The sequence below is a fragment of the Aotus nancymaae genome, unplaced genomic scaffold, assembly GCF_030222135.1.
Source record: "Aotus nancymaae isolate 86718 unplaced genomic scaffold, 86718_ANA_hifiasm-v0.15.2.pri h1tg000053l, whole genome shotgun sequence".
NCBI lineage: Eukaryota > Metazoa > Chordata > Mammalia > Primates > Aotidae > Aotus > Aotus nancymaae.
The window spans coordinates 18,501,523-18,519,970 of record NW_026988467.1 but is presented as its reverse complement, the minus strand read 5'-3'; the positions used below and the strand labels follow the sequence as shown (position 1 = coordinate 18,519,970).

At 44.2% G+C, this 18,448-nt stretch overlaps 1 protein-coding gene and 1 pseudogene across 3 annotated transcripts in view; one reads left to right on the top strand and one right to left on the bottom strand.

Annotated features, from left to right (window-relative positions):
• USP48 (ubiquitin specific peptidase 48) overlaps positions 1–18,448 on the top strand; it is a 104,135-nt gene that overhangs the window by 6,101 nt on the left and 79,586 nt on the right. The gene's annotated exons all lie outside the window — the stretch shown is intronic.
• On the bottom strand, positions 15,885–16,201 carry LOC110568904 (peptidyl-prolyl cis-trans isomerase A-like; annotated as a pseudogene).

Genomic DNA, 18,448 nt, shown 5'->3' with positions numbered 1-18,448 from the left:
TTATTGGTATCATTTTCAGTACAAAAACTTAATTTTGGTGTAGTTCAATTTATTATTATTATTGTTAACAAAGCAGAGCCTTGCTTTGTTGCCCAGGCTAGAATGCAGTGGTGTGATCGTAGCTCACTGCAGCCTTAAACTCCTGGGCTCAAGCAATCCTTCTTCCTCAGCATTGCTAGTAGTTACGACTGCAGGTATGTACCACCACAACTAGCAAATTTTTTTGGTAGTTTTTTGTAGAGATGGGGTCGTGCTATGTTGCCCAGGCTGGTCTTAAACCTCTGGCCTCAATCAGTCCTCCTTCAGCCTCCCAGAGTACTGTGATTGGCCCCAACTTTTTACTATTTTTTTTGATTGCTTTAGGTCTTGTGAAAAGCCATACCTCACCCAAGGTCTGAGCACTTTTTATTTATTTATTTATTTATTTATTTTTGAGACGGAGTTTCGCTCTTGCTACCCAGGCTGGAGTGCAATGGCGCGATTTCGGCTCACCGCAACCTCTGCCTTCTGGGTTCAGGCAATTCTCCTGCCTCAGCCTCCTGAGTAGCTGGGATTACAGGCATGCACCACTATGCCCAGCTAATTTTTTGTATTTTTAGTAGAGACGGGGTTTCACCACGTTGACCAGAATGGTCTTGATCTCTTGACCTCGTGATCCACCTGCTTTGGCCTCCCAAAGTGCTGGGATTACAGGCTTGAGCCACCACGCCCGGCCTATTTATTTATTTATATATATTTTTTTGAGATGGAGTTTCGCTCTTGTTACCCAGGCTGGAGTGCAATGGCGCGATCTCGGCTCACTGCAACCTCCGCCTCCCGGGTTCAGGCAGTTCTTCTGCCTCAGCCTCCTGAGTAGCTGGGATTACAGGCACATGCCACCATGCCCAGCTAATTTTTTGTATTTTTTTTAGTAGAGATGGGGTTTCACCATGTTGACCAGGATGGTCTCAATCTCTTGACCTCGTGATCCACCTGACTCGGCCTCCCAAAGTGCTGGGATTACAGGCTATTTATTTTTTTTTAAATAAAGACGGGATTTCACCATGTTGGTCAGGCTGGTCTGAGCACTTTTAATTAATTATTTAACTTTATGAGACAAGGTCTGGTTCTGTCACCTAGGCTGAAGTACAGTGGTGCAATCTTGGTCCAATGCAACCTCTGCCTCCCAGGGGCTCAAGCCAACCTCCTACCTCAGCCTCCCGAGTAGCTATGACTACAAGCATGCACCACCATACTCGGCTAATTGTTGTTGTTCTTTTCAGATGGAGTCTTGCTCTGTTGCCCAGGCTGAGTGCAGTGGTACAATCTTAGCTCACTGCAACCTCTGCCTCCCATGTTTGAGCGAGTCTCCTGCCTCAGCCTCCTGAGTAGTTGGGATTACAGGCATGAACCACCACATTTGGCTCATTTTTTTTTTTTTTTTTGAGTCGGAGTTTCACTTTGGTTGCCCAGGCTGGAGTACAGTGATCTCGGCTTACTGCAACTTCTGCCTCCTGGGTTTAAGCGATTCTCCTGCTTCAGCCTCTGGATAGCTGGGATTACAGGCGCCCGCCACCATGCCTGGCTAATTTTTGTATTTTTAGTAGAGATGGGGTTTCACCATGTTGGCCAGGCTGGGCTCGAATTACTGACCTCATTACTGACCTCAGGTGATCCGCCCACATTGGCTTCCCAAAGTGCTCGGATTACAGGTGTGAGCCACTGTCCCTGGTCCTGCCAGCTTTTATTTAGATATCAAGAAAGCTCTTTCTACTTGCTTTCTCCTTTTTTTTTTTGAGACAGGATCTGAATCTGTTACCCAGACTGGTGTACAGTGGTGCTATCATAACTCACTGTAGCCACAAACTCCTAGGCTCAAACGATCAGCCAACCTGAGTAGCTGGGACCACAGGCATTTGCCACCACACCTGGCTAATTTTTAAATTTTTATAGAAACGGAGTCTTGCCATGTTGCTCAGGCTGTTCTCAAACTCCTGGACTCTAGCAATCCTCCCTCCTTAGCCTCCCAAGTTGCTGGGAATCCAGGCATGAGCCTTTCTTCTTTTATTTCTTTCCTTTGCAAGAAGAGATTAAATAAATAGTATCACCAAAATGTATTTTTTAATGCTTTATGCAACAATTTGTTATGAGATAGCAAAGCTGAAGAATGAGGTGTTTGACCATATTCAAAGACCACATGTGTCAGGACTATTACTTACATTTCTGTAAATGCTTAGGACAATCACAAGATGAAAGCAGTGTGTACTAAATCCTCTATCCACAGAATTCTGCAAATATTGTGTGTCTTAATTGAGGCCAGACTTGTTTGCTAACAGGGGGGTTAGTGTTCAAGTAAGTTCCTGGAAGTAAAATTTTTGGGTAAGGGATGTGCATTTTTCATTTTGACCCATATTGCTAAATTGCCCTTCAGAATGAGGGTTTCTCTTTACATTTCACTGTCAACGTATAAGAGTATCTTACATTTACTTCATACCCTCACCAACATAATATGTTAGTCACACTTATTGATCTAAGTGCAAATGTTGTCATATGTTTAATTGGTATTTCTTTTCTTACAGTTTCTGTTTGTTACAGTTAATCTTTTGATGTGAAATTTGTTTTGTTTGTGAGACAGGGCCTTGCTGTGTTGCTTAGGCTGGTTGCAAACTCCTGGGCTCAAGCCATCTTTCCTCCTCAGCTTCCTGAGTAGCTGGGATTACAAGTGCACGTCACCATGCCCAGTCTTGATAAGAATTTTCCAGGAGAGAGATCCAAGATGGCTGACCAGTAGCAGCTCGGGATAGTAGCTCCTAGTGAAAGTGCAGAGAACAAGAGGACGCCACACTTTCAGATGAATTTTTGTTGCTCACGGACCAGGAGATTCCCAGCGGAGGAGCCCCATGGGTCGCTAGCGTGACTCTTGTGGCGGGCGCGGTGGTTTTGCTGGCGCCTCGGTGCGGCAGTTCTTGGTGCAGAGTGAGCGGGACTAGGTCACCTTTTGGCTGATTCCCGGGCGGAAAAGCACCATCAATCTTAACACCGCTGTTTTGGCCTGCGCAGTGGATTGCTCAGATTTCGGCGCTGGGAATCAACAAGTTGGACGTCCACTCAGAAACCTAATTTGAAAGTTGGAAATCACAAAGACGACAGGTGGATAAATTTACAATGATGGGAAGAAACCAGCGTAAAAAGGCTGAGAATACCCAAAATCAGAATGCCTCTCCCTCTACAGGTGATCACAGTTCCTCATCAGCAATGGAACAAGCCCTGATGGAGAACGAGTGCGTTCCATTAACAGAAGTAGACTTCAGAAGGTGGATGATAAGAAACTTCTGTGAATTAAAAGAACTTGTTCTAACCCAATGCAAAGAAACTAAGAACTTTGAAAAAAGGTTTGATGAAATGCTAATGAGAATAGACAATTTGGAGAGGAATATAGGTGAATTAATGGAGCTGAAAAACACAACACGAGAACTTTGCGAAGCATGCACAAGTTTTAACAGTCGAATTGATCAAGCAGAAAAAAGGATATCAGAGTTCGAAGACCAACTTAACGAAATGAAATGAGAAGTCAAGATTAGAGAAAAAAGGATAAAAAAGAATGAGCAAAGTCTCCAAGAAATACGGGACTATGTGAAAAGACCTAATTTACATTTGATAGGTGTACCTGAATGTGACGAAGAGAATGAATCCAAGTTGGAAAATACTCTTCAGGAGATTATTCAGGAAAACTTTCCCAACCTAGTAAGACAGGACAATATTCAACTCCAGGTAATACAGAGAACACCACAAAGATATTCCTCAAGAAAACCAACCCCAAGGCACATAATCGTCAGATTCACTAGGGTTGAAATGAAGGAGAAAATACTAAGAGCAGCTAGAGAGAAAGGTCAGGTTACCCAGAAAGGGAAGCCTATCGGACTTACAGCAGATCTCTCAGCAGAAACCCTACAAGCCAGAAAAGAGTGGGGGCCAATATTCAACATCCTTAAAGAAAAGAACTTTCAACCCAGAATTTCATATCCAGCCAAACTGAGCTTCAAAAGCGAAGGAAAAATAAAATCTTTTGCAAACAAGCAAGTACTTAGAGATTTTACCATCACCAGGCCTGCTTTGCAGAAGCTTCTGAAAGAAGCACTACACATATAAAGGAGCAACCAGTATCAGCCTTTCCAAAAATATATCCAGCTAGCATCAAATGGCAGTATTAAACTCATATATATTATTAACTAGATAAAAAGCCAAAACCCATCGGTACACTGTATCCAGACCCATCTCACATGTAACGATACACAAAGACTCAAAGGGACAGAGGAAGATTTACCAACCAAACGGAGAGCAAACATAAATAAATAAATAAAAAGCAGGAGTTGCAATTCTCACCTCTGATAAAATAGACCTTAAAGCAACAAAGATCAAAAGAGGCAAAGAAGGACACTACATAATGGTAAAAGGATCAATGCAACAAGAAGAGCTAGCAATCCTATATATACACGCACCCAATACAGGAGCACCCAGATACGTAAGACAAGTTCTTAATGACTTATAAAGAGACTTAGCCTCCCACACAATAATAGTGGGAGACTGTAACATCACATTGTCAATATTAGACTGATCAACGAGATAGAAAATTAACAAGGATATCCAGGACTTGAACTCAGACCCGGAACAAGTAAACTTAATAAACATTTATAGAACTCTCCACTTCAAATACACAAAACATACATTCTTATCAGTACCATATCACACCTGTTCCAAAAGTGACTACATAATTGCAAGTAAATCACTCCTCAATAATTGCATAGCATTTCATAGGTTTAAATGAAATATTGGTTGACTGCTTGTTATTTTCTTCCCTTATTCCTTCCTGTCTCCATTGTTAAGCACAATTATTAGCATAAAAGAGGTTTTCAATTCCCATTTTTAGACTGCATTCTAGCCTGGGCAATAAAGCAATATTCCTGTTCTCTCTCCCTCTTTCTCTTCCTTTTTCTCTTCATTTTTTTTCTTTCTCTTTTTCTTTCAAAAAAAAAAAAAAAAGAATTTTCCAAGACTGGATTTATGTATACTTCCAGCCGTGTATAGGAGTACAATGTATATTTTGTTCTCATTAGGGAAATAGCGTATGACTGTTACCAAAATAAAACCTTACAGAAATGTGTGAAGCATTCTAGAAAGCCAGTGTCAGGCCACCTTACTTCAGTGGCTTTGTAGCTCCAGTCTAAAACCCTAGTGAGGGCCAGGCGAGGTGGCTTACACCTGTAATCCCAACACTGTTAGGCTGAGGTGGGTGGATTACTTGAGGGAAACATGGGTCAACATGGGAATACCCCACCTCTACTAAATTAGCTGGGCATGCTGGCAGTGTACACCTGTAATTCCAGCTACACAGGAGGTTGAGGCACAAGAATCACTTGAACCCGGGAGGTGGAGGTTGCAGTGAGTTGAGATCGAGCCACTGCATTCCAACCTAGGTGACTGAGACTCTGTCTCAATAAAAACCAACCAACAGCCGCGCACGGTGGCTCACACCTAGAATCCCAGCACTTTGGGAGGCTGAGGTAGGTGGATCATGAGGTCAAGAGATCGAGACCATCCTGGCCGATATGGTGAAACCCCATCTCTACTAAAAAATACAAAAATTAGCTGGGCGTGGTGGCACGCGCCTGTAGTCCCAGCTACTCAGGAGGCTAAGGCAGGAGAATCCCTTAAACCCGGGAGGTGGAGATTGCAGTGAGCTGAGATTGTGCCACTGCCCTCCAGCCTGGTGACAGAGCGAGACTTTGTTTCAAAAAAAACCAACAAGCCGAGATCGAGCCACTGCATTCCAACCTGGGTGACCGAGCGAGACTCTGTCACAATAGAAACCGGCCAACCAAACAAACAAACACATCCCTCATGAGGACCCATAGTCCCAGCTACACAGGAGGCTGAGGTGGGAGGATGGCTTGAGCCTGGAAGGTGGAGTTGCAGTGAGCCTAGATCATGCCACTACACTCCAGCCTGGGCAACAGAGCAAGACCCTGTCTCAAAAAAAAAAAAAAAAAAAAAAAAAAAAAAACCAAAAAGCAAAAAGGGGAGTCACAATACATACTTTGTTGCAACTTGTTTTTATTATTCGTGCGTGTAAATCTGCCTTACTTTATTTTTGAGACAGTCTCTCTCTGTTGCCCAGGCTGGAGTACAGTGATGTGATTTTAACTCACTTCATTCTCAACCTCCTGAGTTCAAGCAGTTCTTGGGCCTTAGCTTCCTGAGTAGCTGGGACTACAGGTGTGTGCACCACGCTTGGTTAATTTTTGTATTTTTAGTAGAGACGGGGTTTCACCATGTTGGCCAAGCTGGTCTCAAACTCCTGACCTCAGGTGATATGCCCACCTCGGGCTCTTAATGCTGGGATTATAGTTGTGAGCCACTGTGCCTGGTTATTCTTTTTTTTTTTTTTTTTTCATTTGAGACAGAGTCTTGCTCTGTTGCCACACCAGAGTGCAGTGGTGGGATCTTGACTCAAGCGATTATCCTGCCTCAGCCTCCTGAGTAGCTGGGACTACAGGTGCATGCTGCCACACCTGGCTAATTTTTGTATTTTTAGTAGAGACGGGGTTTCATCATGTTGGCCAGGATAGTCTCCATCTCCTGACCTCATGATCCGCCTGCCTTGGCCTCCCAAAGTACTGGGATTACAGGAGTAAGCTACCTCAGCTGGCTCTATTGTTTTTTTTTTAAATAAATTTTGTTATGTATGTTAATGGTATATAACATGTTATGGGATACATACAGATAGTAAAATGGCAACTGTAATGAAGCAGATAGATACTTATTATCTCACAGTTACAGGTTTTGTGCCTGTATGGCAAGAGAAATTTTTAAAATATTTAAATTAAAAAATTTTTTTTGAAATAGTCTTTTTTTTTCTTTTTTTTTAAAAGATGGGGTTTCACCATGTTGGCTAGGATGGTCTCAATCTCTTGACCTCATGATCTGCCCACCTCGGCCTCCTAAAGTGCTGGGATTACAGACGTGAGCCATAGCGCCTGGCCTGAAACAGTCTTGCTCTGTCACCCAGGCTTGAGTGCAGTGCCACGATCTTGACTCACTGCAACCTCCATCTCCTGGATTCATGTGATTCTCGTGCCTCAGCCACCTGAGTAGTTGGGATGACAGGCTTGTGCCACCATGCCTGGCTAATTTTTATAGTTTTTGTAGAGATGGGGTTTCACCATCTTGGCCAGGCTGGTTTTGAACTCCTGGCCTCAAGTGATCTGCCTGCCTCGGTGTCCCAAGGTATGGGATTACAGGTGTGAGCCACTGTGCCCAGCTTGGAAATTTATTTATTTACATACAGAAAAGCACACAAATTATAAGAATAACACTTGATTAATTATCACAGAAGAAATTTATCTGTCATGTGTCTACCACCAAGATCAAAACGTTACTAGCACTCTAAGACACCCTTATCTTCCACTTTCCTCCTACCGGTTACTACTGCATCTCTTCCTTGAAGGAAGCCACTATGCTTATTTTGAATATGGCAGATTATTTTGCCAGTGTTGAACTTTATATATATATTCATACATTATGGTTCCTTCTGCTTCTGTTTTCTTTCACTCACCTTTATAAGATTAATTTATTGTGTGTTCACTTTTAGTGCTGTGCAATTTTTTTTTTTTTTTGGTGGGGTCAAGGTCTTACTATATTGCCCAGGCTGGTGTCGAACTCCTAGATTCAAGCAGTCTGCCTGCCTCGGCCTCCCAAAGTGCTGGGATTATAGGCATGAGTCATTTTGACCAACAATGCTGTACAATATTTCAGTGTGTGAGTATATACTATATATGATATTTGTTTTCTACTAGTGATGGTCATTTTGAGTTTTCCATGTATTTGGCCATTACGAATAAAGCTACTGCAGTGGACATTCTGCATATATATTTTTTGGTGCTTTTTTTTTTTTGGATACAGGATCTCAGTTTATCACCCAGGCTGGAGTTCATGGTGTGATCACAGCTCACTGTAGCCTCGACAACTAGGGTTCAAGTAGTCCTCCCATTTCAGCTTCCCCAGTAGCTGAAACTACAGACATACACCACCATGCTTGGCTAATTTGAAAATTTTTTTGTAGGCCTGGCACAGTGGCTTACACCTGTAATCCCAGCACTTGGGGAGGCTGAGGTGGGTGGATCACTTGAGGTCAGGAGTTCCAGACCAGACTGGGCAACATGACTAAACCCCGTCTCTACAGATATACAAAAATTAGCAAGACGTGGTAGTACACGCCTGTAATCCCAGCTACTCGGGAAGCTGAGATGAGGGAATCACTTGAACCCAGTTGCAGTGAGCTGAGATCTTGCCCCTGTACTCTAGCCTGGGTGACAGCGAGACCCTGTCTCAAAATCTTTTCTGCTCCCCTCCTTTCTCCCACTCTCCACCCCAAGTAAGACCCCAGTGTCTGTTTTCTCTTTTTTGTGTTCAGTAGTTCTCTTTGTGTTCAGCAGTTCTCATCATGTAGGTCCTATAAGCTCCCCTGAGATAAAGATTTATCCTTCCCAGGGTCCTAAATATTCTCCTGTTTTATTTTCTATAAACTGTATTGCTTTATCTTTCATACTTAGGACTACAGTCAACCTGGAATTGATTATTTATTTTCATCAGTTGGGAAGTAAGATTATGAAATAATTTTTTTTCCTTTTTTAAATTTAATTTAATTCTATTGTATTTTTTGAGACGAAGTTTCACCATGTTGTCCAGGTTGGTCTCAATCTCCTGACCTCGTGATCTGCCTGCCTCAGCCTCCAAAAGTGCTGGGATGACAGGCGTGAGCCACCGCACCTGGCCCTTTTTAAAATTTTTTTTATTTTTATTATTTTAAAATTTTTATTATTTTTTTAAATTTAAATATGGGTCTCACTGTGTTGCCCAGGCTGGAGTACAGTGGCTGTTCACAGGCGCGATCCCACTACTGATCAGCACGGGAGTTTTGACCTGGTCCGTTTCCTACTTGGGCTGGTTCACCCCTCCTTAGGCAACCTGGTGGTCCCCGCTCCTGGGAGGTCACCATATTGATGCCGAACTTAGTGGACACCCACGTAGTGCACTACAGCCCAGAACTCCTGGGCTCAAACGATCCTCGCACTTCAGCCTCCTTAGATCATGAAATAATTTGAGGTTATTTGCTCTCTATGACTTTAGCAAAGTAGAGAATTGAATGACTGCTAATCATGAACATGTCTGATGTTAGCAAAAGCAACAACTCTAAACAAAAGTTGTTGCTTAGAGAAAGAAACACGATTACTTAAGATTTTCAAAAAATGATACTGAGCCAGGTGCAGTGGCTCATACTTGTAATCCCAGCACTTTGGGAGGCAAAGACTGGAGGATCACTTGAGGCCAGGAGGATGAGGCTGCAGCGAGCTATGATTTTACTGCTGCATTCTAGCCTGGGCAACAGAGCAAGATCCTGCCTCAAAACACAAACCAAAACCAAAGCCATACTGTTTTATTACTACTAGCAGGAGTGGCCTGCATGGGTGATGGTTGTGCTGGGCTTAGCGTGTGTAGGAGCCATGAGGAGGAGATGGTGATTGAGAGCCTAGAAGGAAAGTGGGGTGGGTGGGCCTTGAAGGCCAGGCCTAAGGGCTCATTAGGTTTGCTTCTGGGAATAGGTAGCCATGATAAAGCAGTCATGGCTTATGGTGAACCACAGCCATGCTGCCAATAAGATTAAGACATTTTTCAGTCTGAGATGATGGAAACAAAAAATATGAAACAATTCTTGGAAATCTAACTGCTTGTCACAATGAGGTCTAGTTTCTTCATCATGTGCTCAAGGACACCAGGATCCTTGTGGTTCTGTGTGAGGGCAGCCAGTTCTGTGTTCACAATAACTGAGGGACTTCCCTCTTGGAGAGTTTGCGGTTGTGATATCCTTTCCAGCATCCTGGAAAACAGCAATCAGGAACCTGATGCACCTCTCGGTCTCTGTAGGCCTGGATATTTTTTCCATGTTGAAGTTGAGTGTGGTGCCTGCTGAGACTTTTTTGTGTTTTGCAAACCCTCTATATACCTCATTTATTTCCCCTGGCTTCCTGAGGTAGCCATCTAATCATTAAGAAAAAATTAACCTTGTATTTGGGATAATGTAAAAAAAGAAGTGCAATAGAAGAAAAGCTTCATATTGGATCTAAACATTCTTCTTTTTTTTTTTTTTTAGACGGAGTTTCGCTCTTGTTACCCAGGCTGGAGTGCAATGGCACGATCTCGGCTCACCACAACCTCCACCTCCTAGATTCAAGCAATTCTCCTGCCTCAGCCTCCTGAGTAGCTGGGATTACAGGCACGTGCCACCATGCCCAGCTAATTTTTTGTATTTTTAGTAGAGACCGGGTTTCGCCATGTTAACCAGGATGGTCTCGATCTCTTGACCTCGTGATCCAGCCACCTTGGCCTCCCAAAGTGCTGGGATTACAGGCGTGAGCCACCGCGCCTGGCGGATCTAAACATTCTTATATTTTCTGTATGTCAGAAAAAATTTCTTTAATCATTATTATTTATTTATTTTTGAGACAGTCTAACTCTGTTGCCCAGCCTGGAGTGTAGTGTCACTATCATAGCTCACTGCTGCCTTGAACTCCTAGGCTCCAGGAATCCTCCCTCCTCTGCCTCCCAAAGTGCTGGAATTATAGGTGTGAGCCACTGCGCCCAGCCTCTCCCCAGAATGTCTAATCATTGTATAATACTCCATTTTACATACCCGAAAGAACCATTTAACTGTTTTCCTGTTGGACAGTTGTCTGCCTGCCTTTGTCTTGTTGTGTTCCCTGCCCCTTCTCCACTTCCTCTTCATTTTTTTATAAGGGGAGAGGCTCTTTTTTAATATTGAAAAAGTCCTTACAAGTAAATATTATCTGCTCATCTAATTATTTTCTTAGAAAAACATTGTGAAAGTAGCATGAACATAATACGTGTTGAAAAGACTTTTGATATACATTACCTTTGCAGGGCTTTTGCCCTACAGCTGTGTGCTGTATGTGAACATTCCTTTCTCTCTGTTGTTGCCATCAGAGTATTGAATTGAATTAAAAAAAAAATTTTTTTTTTGACAGAGTCTTGCTCTGTCGCCCAGACTGGAGTGTAGTGGTGCAATCTCGGCTCACTGCGACCTCTGCCTCCCAGTTTTAAGCGATTCTCCTGCCTTAGCCTACCGAGTAGTTGGGCACCTGCCACCATGCCTGGCTAATTTTTTTTTTTGAGACGGAGTTTCGCTTTTGTTGCCCAGGCTGGAGTGCGGTAGTGCAATCTCAGCTCACTTCAACCTCTGCCTCTCAGGTTCAAGCAATTCTTGTGCCTCAGCCTCCCAAGTAGCTGGGACTACAAGCTTGCACCACCAAGCCTGGCTAATTTTTTGTATTTTTAGTAGAGACAGGGTTTCTCTATGTTGGTCAGGCTGGTCTAGAACTCTCGACCTCAGGTGATCCGCCCACCTCGGCCTCCCAAAGTGCTGGGATTACAGGTGTGAGCCACTGTGCCCAGCCTAATTTTTGTATCTTTAGTAGAGATGGGGTTTTACCATATTGGCCAGGCTGATCTTGAACTCCTGACCTTGTGATCCGCCCGCCTGGGCCTCCCAAAGTGCTAGATTACAGGCGTGAGCCACCACACCCGGCTACATTGAATTTTTTTTATAAGTGAATGATGGTATCTTGAATTCCAGTGAAGTTGAAAGATACTGTTTTTTTCTTTTTTTTGAGACAGGGTTTCACCATGTTGGCCAGGCTGGTCTTGAACTCCTGACCTCAGGTGATCCGCCTGCCTCGGCCTCCCAAAGTGCTGGGATTACAGGCGTGAGCCACTGAGCCCGGCCCTGATAACTGTTTTTTTCAAATGCCTGGTCAGTGTTTCCCAAATTGTGTAAAGCTTGAGAAACATTCCAAATCGTCCTCTTGGAGAACTTAGAAGTCCACTGTAGGAAAAAAAAAAATCGTTCCAGTTTGAATAGCTAAATAATCCTCTTTAGACAGGGAAACTCTTTTTGATTTGCCAGTCACTTCTCTCCTGCGCTGAACATTTTTTCTTTAATACTAATTTGGGAGGTATCCTTTTAGAAAGTAGATTATAAACTGGGCATGGTGGTACACACCAGTAGTCTCAGCTACCGGGAGCCTGAGGTGGGAGAATTGCTGGAGCCCAGGATTTTGAGTCTAGCCTGTGCAACATAGCAAGACCCTGTCTCTTAAAAAGAAAGTTGATTTATAGTATTTCCAAGTAGGCTCACCTTAAAAATACTTTTTGCTGCCGGGCACGGTGGCTCAAGCCTGTAATCCCAGCACTTTGGGAGGCCGAGGCGGGTGGATCACGAGGTCAAGAGATCGAGACCATCCTGGTCAACAAGGTGAAACCTCGTCTCTACTAAAAATACAAAAAATTAGCTGGGCATGGTGGCGCGTGCCTGTAATCCCAGCTATTCAGGAGGCTGAGGCAGGAGAATTGCCTGAACCCAGGAGGCGGAAGTTGCGGTGAGCCGAGATCACGCCATTGCACTCCAGCCTGGGTAACAAGAGCGAAACTCCGTCTCAAAAAAAAAAAAACAAAAAAAAAAAACTTTTTGCTTTGCTAGTCCTCTTTTTTCTGTAGTTTTTGCATCCTAGTTTAGTTGGGCCAAACTTTGGAGGTTTGGAAAAAATGAAGTTATTTCATGTTTGCTAGGTTGTTTGGATTCTTAAACTTTAAAATACATTTGAGCTAGGTGCCGTGGCTCACACCTGTAATCCCAGAACTTTGGGAAGCTGAGGTGGGCAGATCACTTGAGGTCAGGAGTTCGAGACCAGCCTGACCAACATGGTGAAACACTGTCTCTACTAAAAATTAAAAAATTAGCCAGGCATGGTGGTGCACACTTGTAATCCCAGCTACTCGGGAAGCTGAGGTGGGAGAATGCTTAAACATGAGAGGCGGAGGTTGCAGTGAGCTGAGATCATGCCACTGCACTCCAGTCTGGGCAATAGAGCGAGACTCCATCTCAGAAAAATAAAATGTATATTTAGGTTATTTTTGAGTACCCACCACAGTATTTAAAGGATTGCCAACAGTTTAAGAAGCTTTCTGTCTTTGATGTTTTAGGTAAATTTGGTGTTGAATTTTATTGAATTTGCTTTGTCAGTTGTTTCCCAAACCTTTTATGCTCAAGACTTCTCTATACATATATGACAGAGGAGTTCTAGGAAAATGGGACATAAGTGCTAAGTGACCTGTTTGTGATTGCTTTGTTTTTATTGTTTATTTGTTTTTTGAGACAGAGTCTTGCTTTGTCACCCAGGATAATGTGTGGTGGCATGAACACAGCTCACTACAGCCTCAACCTCTTGGGCTCAAACACACTTCCTGCCTTAGCCTCCCCAGTAGCTGGGACCACAGACATGTGCCACTCCACCTGGCTCATTACAAAATACGTTTTTTTGGCTAGGTGCGATGGCTCACGTCTGTAATCTCAGCACTTTGGGAGGCCAAGATGGGTGGATCACGAGATCAGGAGATTCAGACCATCCTGGCTAACATGGGGAAACCCTGTCTCTACTGAAAATACAAAAAATTAGCCAGGCATGTTGGTGGGTGCCTGTAGTCCCAGCTACTCGGGAGGCTGAGGCATTGAGAATCGCTTGAATCCGGGAGGTGGAGGTTGCAGTGAGCTAAGATCGCGCCATTGCACTCCTGACTGGGTGACAGAGCAAGACTCTGTCTCAAAAAATAATAATAATTTTTTTTTTTTTTTTGACTGGGCATGGTGGTGGCTCATGTATGTAATCCCAGCACTTTGGGAGACCTAGGCAGGTGAATCATGAGGTCATGACATCGAAATCATCCTGGCCAACATGGTGAAACCTTGTCTCTACTAAAAATACAAAAATTAGCTGGGAGTAGTGGCATGCGCCTGTAGTCCCAGCTACTTGGGAGGCTGAGGCAGGAGAATCACTTGAGAGAGAGAGAAGTGGGTGGAGGTTGCAGTGAGCTGAGATCACGCCACTGCATTCCATCCTGGCGACAGAGCGAGACTCCGTCTCAGTAAATAAATAATAAAGTCCCAGTCAGTCACAGTGGTTCACGCCTATTATCCTAGCACTTTGGAAGGCTGAGATGGGTGGATCACTTGAGTCCAGGAGTTCCAGCCCAGCTTGGGCAATGGGGCTAAACCTTGTCTCTACAAAAGATAAAAAATTAGCCAGGTGTGGTGGTGCATGCCTGTGGTCCCAGCTATTCAGGAGGTTGAGGCAGGAGGATCACCTGAGCCTGGAAGTAGAGTAGCTTATACACCCTGAGTGCCCAGGTGGCCTTTTTTTTTTTTCCTTTTGAGACAGAGTCTTGCTCTGTTGCCTAGGCCGGAGTGCAATGGCACGATCTTGGCTCACTGCAACCTCCTCCCTGCCCCCACCCAAGTTCAAGCAATTTTCCTGCCTCATCCTGCCAATTAGCTGGGATTATAGATGCCCGCCACCATGCCTGGCTAATTTTTGTATTTGTAGTAGAGACAGGGTTTCACTATGTTGTCCAGGCTGGTCTCGAACTCCTAACCTCAAGTGATCTACTCGTCTCAGCCTCCCAAAGTGCTGAGATTACAGGCATGAGTCCCGAGGGGCTGAAACAGGAGAATCTCTTGAACCCAGTAGGTAAAGGTTGCAGTGCACTCCAGCCTCGGCAACACAGTGAGATTCGTCTCATAAATAAATAAATAAAAATTAAGAAACTAAGAGGTGATGAGGAAGAAAAAGCAGAAACTCTGTAAATGACCACTTGGAGTGAAATCCCTACCCCCTTTACCATTCAAAGGATGAATCTTTGAACTGCAGAGCAACTATGAAATCTTTGATTATAAATTTTCCACTCATTGTGCATACTCTTAAATGGCAGATCCTTGGAGATCTACCAACATGGAACTAAAAGTACATCTTCTACCTATAGTCAATATATTATAGAAGGAACTTAGTCATTCATACCCTTTGTGATACTTAGCCTACTGCTTTTCTCTCCCCAAACACAAGTTTTGATTTGTAGAACATTGGTTTTTTTTTTTTTTTTTTTTTGAGACTGTCTTGCTGTGTCACCCAGGCTAGAGTACAGTGCCATGATCTTGGCTCACTGCAACCTCCACCTCCTGGGTTCAAGTGATTCTCGTGAAAGCCTCTGGAGTAGCTGGGATTACAGGCATGTGCCATCACACCCAGTTAATTTTTATATTTTCAATAGAAGTTTAGTAGGATTTTGACACGTTGGCCAGGCTGGTCTTGAACTCCTGGCCTCAAGTGATCCTTCTGCCTTGGCCTCCAAAGTGCTGGGACTACAGGTGTGAGCCACCACACCCAGCCTGGAAAATTGTTTTATTACAATTTTGGGCATCATTCCAGACTTTTCCATTCCTTTCTTGCCTATCACATCTTGTTAGTCCCCAGGTTCTGTTGATTTCTTTCCATCGATATGCTTAAATTTCCTCCATTCCTATTCCCACTGAATTGGCTTTCTGTTTTGGAGATGGAGTCTCACTTTGTCACCCAGGTTGGAGTGCAGTGGGATCTCAGCTCACTGCAACCTCTGCCTCCTGGGTTCAAGCGATTCTCATGCCACAGGTGATCTGCTCACCTCAGCATTCCAGAGGGCTAAGATTACAGGCATGAGCTACTGCACCTGGCCTGAATTGGCCTTTGTTTGTTTGTCTGTTTTTGTTATTTAGTTTTTATCTCATAATCATAAACTTAACTCTGCAATCCAGCTGGGCATGGAAGGGAACAAGGAAAACATATAATCCAAAGGGGACTGAGTGAGAGCACAGAGATTCTAGGATACTGCGGACAAATGGCATGGAGGGGTGCTCTCCTGAGCTACAGAAGGAGTGGTCGAGTGGTGAAGATAAACACAAGTCAAACTTACTCGAGTTGTCCACAGTTAGCAATGGTGACCTTCCTGCTGGTCTTGCCATTCCTGGACCCAAAGCACCCCATGGCCTCCACTACATTCATGCCTCTTTCACCTTGCCAGAGGCCACATGCTTGCCATCCAACCACTCAGTCCTGGCAGTGCAGATGAAAAACTGGGAACCGTTTGTGTTGGGTCCAGCATTTGCCGTGGACAAGATACCGGGACCTGTATGCTTTAGGATGAAGTTCTCATCATCAAATTTCTCCCCGTGGATGGACTTACCGCCAGTGCCATTATGGCATGTGAAGTCATCACCCTGACACATACACCCTGGAATAATTTTGTGACAGCAGGAACCCTTATAACCAAATCCTGTCTCTCCAGTGCTCAGAGCACAAATGTTTTCTGCTGTCTTTGAATCTGTTGCAAACAGCTTGAAGGAGACGTGGCCCAAGGGGTGGACCATGACTGATAGTACAGGGCTCTGCCGACTCCTGGTGGCCTCGGTGTCTGCAAAGCCCTGAATTGGCTTTTTAAGACCTCATCTTCCACTATTAAAATTGTTATATATGTCTCACACCTTGTTTAGCTTCAGAGTTACGTCTCATGCCTTGTTCAGCTTTGGTCTGTCCTTTTTACTGTTGCCAACGTGTGTCTCTGGCCTAAAATCACAGTAAACGTCTCCTTAACATGTCATATCCAAACCTTTTGGAACCTATCCTCTGCCTACCACTTTGGTGTTCTCATACAGTGTAGTCCTGGAACAAACTACCCATCAGGGCTATCTGAATTCCTTACCATACTATGGCATTGCCGCTGTGCTGTTATGGCAAGTTCTGTGGACATCTGCCCAGAAGTAGAATTACTGAAACAAAAACACTGGTGTCATTTAACATTTTTGAGATGTTTTCTTTAGTTATTTTTTCTGAAGGGTTATATGATATTGTGATTTATAAGAAATATATTTAGTCTTTGTACTACTTCTGGCACAGCTCCTAAAACCTTTGGAATCTCTAAAGTGACTAAATGTCTTTGTATGATGAAATGACTGATGGCTGGGAGCTCTTGGTAGCCTCTAGATAAGGGCTGGTTGCCAGGAAAACCAACCATGTGATGAGAGGGTTAGAACTTTTTAGTGTGACCTCTAGTAGGGAAGAGGAGCTGAAGGTTGTTGATCTCCAGTGGCCAGTGATTCAATCAGTCACGCCTATGTAATCAAGTCTTTTTTTTTTTTTTTTTGAGACACGGTCTCTCTTTCTCTGTTGCCCAGGCAAGAGTGCAGTGGCGGCGTCTCAGCTCACTGCAGCTTCTGCCTCCCGGGTTCAAGCGATTCTCCTGCCTCAGCCTCCCAAGCAGTTGGAACTACAGGAATGTGCCACGACTCCTGGATAACTTTTTGTATTTTTAGTCGAGACAGGTTTTTGCCATGTTGGCCAGGCTGGTCTCAAACTCCTGGCCTCAAGTGATCTGCCTGCCTCAGCTTCCCAAAGCACAGGGACTACAAGTGTGAACCACTGCTCTAGGCCACTGTCTCATATTTCATGAAACACTCAGCCTCTTTGATCTGTCTTTCTACTTGGTAGACACAAGTACACAGAACTATTTTTGTACTATAAGGAAATTGGCACACACTTGATGATAAATGGTCCTTGACACCTAGGGCCTACTCCTAATGAGGGATAAAATGGAGTTAGGGGCATTGGAGAATGACGAATGGGGGAGGCGACAGCCCTGTGTACTTGGCATTCTACTGTGCTACTGAGGCTGGCTTTAGAAGTAACAGCTTATAATTACAACTGTGTGAGTTGTGTTTCTTTTTTTTTTTTTTTTTTTTTAGATGGAGTTTCGTTCTTGTTGCCCAGGCTGGAGTGCAATGGCACGATCTTGGCTCACTGCAACCTCTGCCTCCCAGGTTCAAGCCATTCTCCTGCCTCAGGCTCCTCAGTAGCTGGGATTACAGTCATGCGTCACCACGCCGATTTTGTATTTTTAGTACAGACGGGGTTTCACCATGTTGGTCAGGCTGGTCTTGAATTCCTGACCTCAGGTGATCCGCCCACCTTGTCTTTCCAAAATGCTGGGATTACAGGCGTGAGCCACCGTGCCCGGCCTTGTGTTTCTTAAGTAGATTCTTCACCTCTCCAAGTAAGAGAACAAACACAAAGGTGTCCCCTGCCCCCCGCCCAGTATTGTGCTATGTATGAAAGGCTTAGCCACAATTTAGAAATTTAGAAAGCCCAAGCCCTTTTAATGCAAAGTACTGTCATTGGCTTTTTTTTTCTTTTTTTTTTTGGACGGAGTTTTGCTCTTGTTACCCAGGCTGGAGTGCAATGGCGTGATCTCGGCTCACTGCAACCTCCGCCTCCTGGGTTCAGGCAATTCTCCTGCCTCAGCCTCCTGAGTAGCTGGGATTACAGGCACGCGCCACCGTGCCCAGCTAATTTTTTTTGTATTTTTAGTAGAAATGGGGTTTCACCATGTTGACCAGGATGGTCTTGATCTCTTGACCTCGTGATCCACCTGCCTCGGCCTCCCAAAGTGCTGGGATTACAGGCGTGAGCCACCGCACCCG